Raw genomic sequence first — 6,515 nt, forward strand, 5'->3', positions numbered from 1 at the left:
CCTTAAAGTCCCACAGAAACATTTCATTAACTATGAATGTGAATTTTGGAAACGAAATTTGTAATATGTGTTTTTGTTTACTGCCATCACTTAATTGAATAATTTCATAAAACAAGAAAGACAAAAATATAAAATTCCTCAGGAGTTATTAATACATTCATCTGCTTGAAATAAGTTGGCATATTATGCAAATTATTCTTGGATTCATTATATAAAATTCAAGCCAACTTGAGTCTGTAGTCCAGTTCATAAAATGACATAGAAGAGTTTAAAATTTTTCTGGAACGGAATGTGAGTACTGGAGGAAGTCTTGACGCTCATTTTGTAACCGGAACCAGGTTTGGCTGCTGGTCACTCAAATTCCAAACACAAGAGGTAGGGGTTGTTAGGAAGAAAAGCAGCCTTTAATCAGAGAGCCAGCAAACTGAGAACATGGTGAACTAGCATCCTAAAGTACCATTAAATTTTAAAATTTACTGTAGAATTTTTAAAAGGAAACTCTGTATGGAAAGCATGCGGGGGTGGTGCAGGATGCAGGGCTGTGTGTGTTGTTCTGATGCCTATCTTGGGTAATCGCCGGACTGGGGATCTGACTGGCATTTTCTTGACTTCAGCCTGGAGATGGCAGACAAACCGTTTGCTACTCTCCCTACGGAAGATTCCTCAGGGGCTCCTTGCTTGGTATGTTTCAAGATTAGCCGCTGGAATTTCTGAAGCAAGAGCACAATTAGGTGAGCATGGATTGCTGGAGGCTGGTGTCTATAGAGGGAAGGAGTGAAGAGCTAGGAGGGGAGGAAAGAAAGAAAAAGAAAGTGGGTGATTTTTAAAACAGGTCCCCTGTTACAATTTTTCCTGTCTTCCGACTTTCTATATGACTCTTGTCTTCTTCACAAGTTCCAACTTTTCTGCTGACTTATTAAAGCCTGTACATTTTAAAATGAAGTCTTAAAAATAGTGTAATGTACAACACACCAATTGGGTTCCATTTTATGAATACTGATAGCTATATTTAAGTAAATAACCTGATTTCATATATAAAACCTTAATCTCTTGATTTTCTATACCACTAAGACTCACAAAATCTGAAAATGGGTTTTAAATTAGTCATAATGCATTTATTTAAAAATCATATAGTGCACAGAACTTTTTATTCTCTATCCTGGGAGAGTTTTAGTGAATTAAGATGACTGAGAAAAGTTGCATATACATTGGCCGGGCGCGGTGGCTCACGCCTGTAATCCCAGCACTTTAGGAGGCAGAGGCAGGCGGATCACAAAGTCAAGAGTCTGAACTAGCCTGACCAACACGGTGAAACCCTGTCTCTACTAAAAATACAAAAATTATCCAGGTGCGGTGTCGGGCGCCTGTAATCGCAGCTCCTCGGGTGGCTGAGTCAGGAGAATGGCGTGAACCCAGGAGGCGGAGGTTGAAGTGAGCCGAGATCTCGCCACTGCACTCCAGCCTGGGCGACGGAGCAAGACTCCGTCTTAAAAAAAAAAAAAAAAAAAAAAAAAAAAAAAAAAAAAAAAAAAAGAAAAGAAAAGAAAAAAAGGAAAAAAGAAAAAAAAAGAAAAAAATACGTATACATTAACCGTGTTTATAAGGTTTCTGTAAGTTTTGTGAAATTGTTGTCAGAACAATTTCTATTACCCTAAAATCGTATCTTGGAGGCCATTATGAGATGCTATTTCTTTTAGGGAACACTCTGGAATATTATGTTCTAACGCCCTTTAACTTTATGTCTCAGGGAGATATTTGGCTTAAATTACATAAGTTTTTATATGGAGTTCAATGTAGTGTGAGTGTGTGTGCGCGCGCGGCGCACCCACGCACCGGTGTCTGGGTGTAAAACAGGGACCCCTGATGTGCTTGTTTCTCATTTCTACTGTTAACATTACTGCACTCTGCCAACTGGGTCGGTGTTACCATCTGTCACTTGGGGAATGTGTCTGTCAATTAGCACTTCTACAATGCTATCTGTCGACTCACAAAAGTTACCAGGAAAATAACTTGTAAGCTACTGTCAGGAGGAAATTGAACTAGGTATCAAGTTCTTTAGAAGTACATTTATTTCAACAGTATCTGTGTGTCAAATAGTGATGAACGCCCTTTTTAACTAGATGAGAAAGTGAAATTTGTCTCTTCAAAGAAACTTCTATAAGGTAGGCTATGTTCTTTTTGCAATGCCATTAGATTTATTAAGTTTTTCAAATGTTTAAATTTATTTTTCATATACAATTTTAAAGTACATTCAGGAAAAATCTCATTATTGTTAAGCTCCTAGATTTAAGAAATGATTCATACCTATATTTAGAATATCACTGATATAAAAGTGTCTGATACTCCATTTATCCTACTACAGTGTAATCCATAATATCTTCTTAATATCTTGAGGTTAAACTATTGAAAGTGAACATAATTTCCCAAATCGTTTCTTTTTATGCCATGACCAAACGCTTTTCCAAAGTTTATTTTAGAAGATGATTTCCCACGAACTCTGTTGTCCATAACAATATGACATCTATTTAAATGAAAGAGTTCTAAAACTTCACACACTGGAGTACAGTTGTGAAGATATAAGTACAAATGTCTTCTCAGTTGCCATTTGTTCTGCTTGTTTTAACTTCATACTCTGATTATACATTTTAGAGCTTAAAAATAAAGTTTATTTAGCCTAAGAGTCTCATAAGCAAGCAGCTACCTACTTTTCCTAAACTAAATAGAATGAATGAATTTATACACAATTGTAAATGTATGTATGTGTGTACATATGTATGTAAACATCAACATATATGGACACACACATATGTGTTTTACATATGTGTGACTATGTGACACATATGTATATGTATGCATATCTGTGACTATGTGTGTATATATGTATGTATATGTGTTTACCTATACATGTGTATGTATACTTAAATGCATTAATCTTCAATATAGTAGGTTAAAAACAGAAAATTACAAAAATAGATTAAGTTATTTTAAAAGCACAGCAACAGAGTTCATTTAGCAAGAGAATTGTATGCATACTAGTTAATATCCAGGGAGTCTGGAATCAAACAATGGCTCAGATTCAGCACATAATAGCAATGTCATAGCAAAATTTTTTTTATGTCTCTCAGTTTTAGGTCCCTAATCTATAAAATGAGAATGGGAATATTCTACTGGATATTTATTAATATAATAAATAATAATGTGTCTAGGTAGAAGACAGTATGCAATAAGTACCCAGTAGGTGTTACCAAAAATTGGTAAAATTATTTTATTCATTTTAAGAACCTCTAAAAAAAACTGTATTGTAATACAGTAAAATAATTCCATAATAATAGCGTTAAGTCATTTGAGTCATACATATGTTTAGGTTTTATAGCAGGAGTAGATCTTAAAGATTATCCATTCTCTTCTTTCATAGACAATGAAAATGAATTCCCAAAATTCTTGATGAAGAGAAATTTAATTATTTTCAATTTACCTAAATTACGAAAAGGAATAATAAATACTTGAACATTCCTCTCATCGTATTAAACACTTTTGTTCTTATCTAGCTTCAGGGTGACTTAGGTTCTTGACATCAAGTCTTTAAATGACTATGATAGTAAGTTTTGGCACACTTCATAGATGTCTGGCTCTGCAAACCTACGTGCCATTCATCACTATACACCTGCAAAAGCAAACTTTGTAACCATAAAGGTCAGACTTATTCTGGTATTCAAATGATGTTTGGGGAAGGAGAAAAGTTTTCATAAGCCCCCACTTGGAGCCTGACACTACTGTCACCAACCCGAGTGTTTTTCTCGCAGGAACCTACAGCAATCAATGAGGCAAGCTTCCAGCCAGCTACAATATATATTCTTAACTGAGAGTGTTTCCTTGAAACGTTGGAAAGTAAATTGAAGTTTCTTCAAGTTTCTTATTTTAGAGTATTCATTTTTGTCAAACTTCAAACGCTGTACTCTGTGAGAATTCTTTCTACTCTATATTTAACATATATTTATGTATATTATTTAATGTATGTATACATTTATGTATATATTTAATGCATATTAATTGTGTCTACTCTATATTTAATATCAGGGAAAATATTTATGTTTTTCAGTGCAGAGTTATGTTTATATTTTGGTTAAACATAAAAGCATTGCTGCCTTCCATGTCAGCTTGAGATTTTCCCCAATATTACAAAAGACATCACTAAATTCTGTTCCCACAATAGACAATTTACCTACTCTAAAGCAATTTGCAAAACATATATGGCTTAATAATGGATAAAATTTTGCCTGAAACAAAAGAAATAATGAAATTGTTAGGTTCAGGTTGTATGCATGCCATTGTTGCATGTCATGTCACCATTAGCATAACTGACTCTAAACTTCCTTTCTTGCCTAGATTGTTTGGGCATTGAGACAATCCTCTGATAAAGCCTTGATTCTGACACACATCAGGGACCAAATGAATTAATATGGTCTGGGAGGGACAAAAAAATATGGTCTGAAGGGTAAATTATTGGTTAAGTATTAATTTTTTTATTTTAATTTCTCAGCTGGGCAAGTTCCTTAAGCATAGATCTGTTAAATTTTTGGAAATACAGTGTTGTTTTGACAAATCCAAGATTTGAAGATTTGGAAGCAACTAGAAATAAAAATAACAGGCTTCCCCGAATTAAGTAGGTGGGACAAATAAACCATTTATATGCATATTGATCAATACAGAAGAAATTCGTATGTCAAAATGAAAGCTTCCAGATGTTCACTATGACATTTAGTAGGATAGTCTTCTACTAACTGCAAAAGACTGAAAATGTTATGTGCTATATCACATAAACTTGTATTTCATCATAAGAACTGTATAGTTTCTATTGGTTTTTTCTATTTTTTACCCTTTCCTTCTTGCTCTTAATCTTTCCCTCTCTCTCTGTTTCTCATTGTACATGGGAGGAACTTAAAGCTCTATATAGCAAGTAGTAGATGAACTGAGACACAACAAATAAGAGCAAGACACTATTACTCATAACACAACAGCAGAAACACTAGTGGAAATATGCCAATTTCCCTGCTCTGAAGTTGTATGGGCAACACAATGGACCCAGACGGAGGACATGAATCCAATACTGTATGTCATCACCCAACTAGTGGTACTGGTGGTAGGAGTATAAAGATTCTTCACAGTACTGTAGGCTACTAAGGTTGGACAGACAGAGAAGCATTAAAACAAAATGACCAATGATAACTTCGGTTATTTCTCTTTCTCCCTTATACAGGCAAAGGAGAAGTCATTGTCCTCACAATGCTGACTATGCCCTCCATCACCACTGAAGAGGCAATTTACTAGTGTCTGCTGAGACAAGGAAGCTCCAAATTACTGAGAAAAAAAAATGTATTTCAACACCTCTGGATGTTTCTCCTGTACCATATCCCATAGCCACTGCTCAATAATTTTATGAGGCAGATGAATGCCACCTAGATGGTGGTATGAATAAACAAGGCAGGTTGGACCGAGTGTACTTGGGTAGTTACTTTAAAAACAAGAACTAGATCTGGCCAACCAGTGGCCAGCAGGCCATTCTTGGGGGACCATTAACCTGTGATTGCTATAAGTCATTCAGGGAGAACACAATTGTAAATTGTATTTTCTTTCCAGGGTCACCTATGAACTCTCAGGAACTTTGCTTTTTGTGTGAAAGCCAAGCATTAACTTGCAATGTGCCTTTCTTTCAAAAATCTTGGTGTCTTATACCATATGAATAATCACAAAAGACTTTGAGCTACAGAAGGAAACTTCATTATAGATTATGCAGTTCTCAGATGTAGGCCAAAAAATGTCTCCAAAATGAGATTACCTTTGTTTATGCAGGGGAGTTAATAAATGACCTAAATGGGAATGGTCCCATTAGAAAAAGTGGTTTGAAATTTATCCCTGACATTAGCTGAAATGATCAATAAAACCAACTCAGCCCCAGAAGGCATTCAGGTCAGCCTCTGCTCGCTGACCAAGATTATTATGGATGATAAAATTGTCCTGGACTTACAACTTTGGAGTCAAGACAGTGTCTGTGCAATAGCTAATGAAATTAATGCATCAGAGCAAGTGGAAAGATCAATTAAAAAATTAAGGAGGAATGCCCTAAGGGTTCCCCTCAGCTGCTTGCATCCAGAACCCTGGAGATATGGTTGAGTTCAATACTGCACATTGGCCTCTTTCTGCTGTTTGGAGTCTAATAGTAGCCTTAATTAGATGCCATATGAGACAAATTGAATAGATTTGTTTTCAGTTTCTGTTAGTGAGATTAATCAGAGTAGCCAGCAGAATGAAGTACTTACAGGAAAATTAGCCAGAGGCCGAGGCAGTGTAGGACCAAGGAGTGGATATTGATGAAAGACCATTCTCTATAAGTCTCTCATTTCTGAATGCCTTATGAAGGGACTGTGATTGTTTTATTTATAACTATTTTTAAAGAATGTTTATAATGCAAACAGCGTTGGAAATTAGAGGTAGTGATTCTTTGGGGAGCAAAAGTT

At 35.5% G+C, this 6,515-nt stretch overlaps 1 long non-coding RNA gene across 1 annotated transcript; it reads left to right on the top strand.

Moving 5' to 3' along the window:
- Positions 1-371: 371 nt before the first annotated feature.
- On the top strand, positions 372-5,496 carry LOC135971661 (uncharacterized). Its single transcript, XR_010587912.1, has 2 exons — positions 372-731; positions 5,258-5,496. It is a non-coding gene; the product is annotated as an uncharacterized lncRNA (long non-coding RNA).
- Positions 5,497-6,515: the final 1,019 nt, after the last annotated feature.

This window comes from Macaca fascicularis, chromosome 7 (genome assembly GCF_037993035.2).
Source record: "Macaca fascicularis isolate 582-1 chromosome 7, T2T-MFA8v1.1".
Classification (NCBI taxonomy): domain Eukaryota; kingdom Metazoa; phylum Chordata; class Mammalia; order Primates; family Cercopithecidae; genus Macaca; species Macaca fascicularis.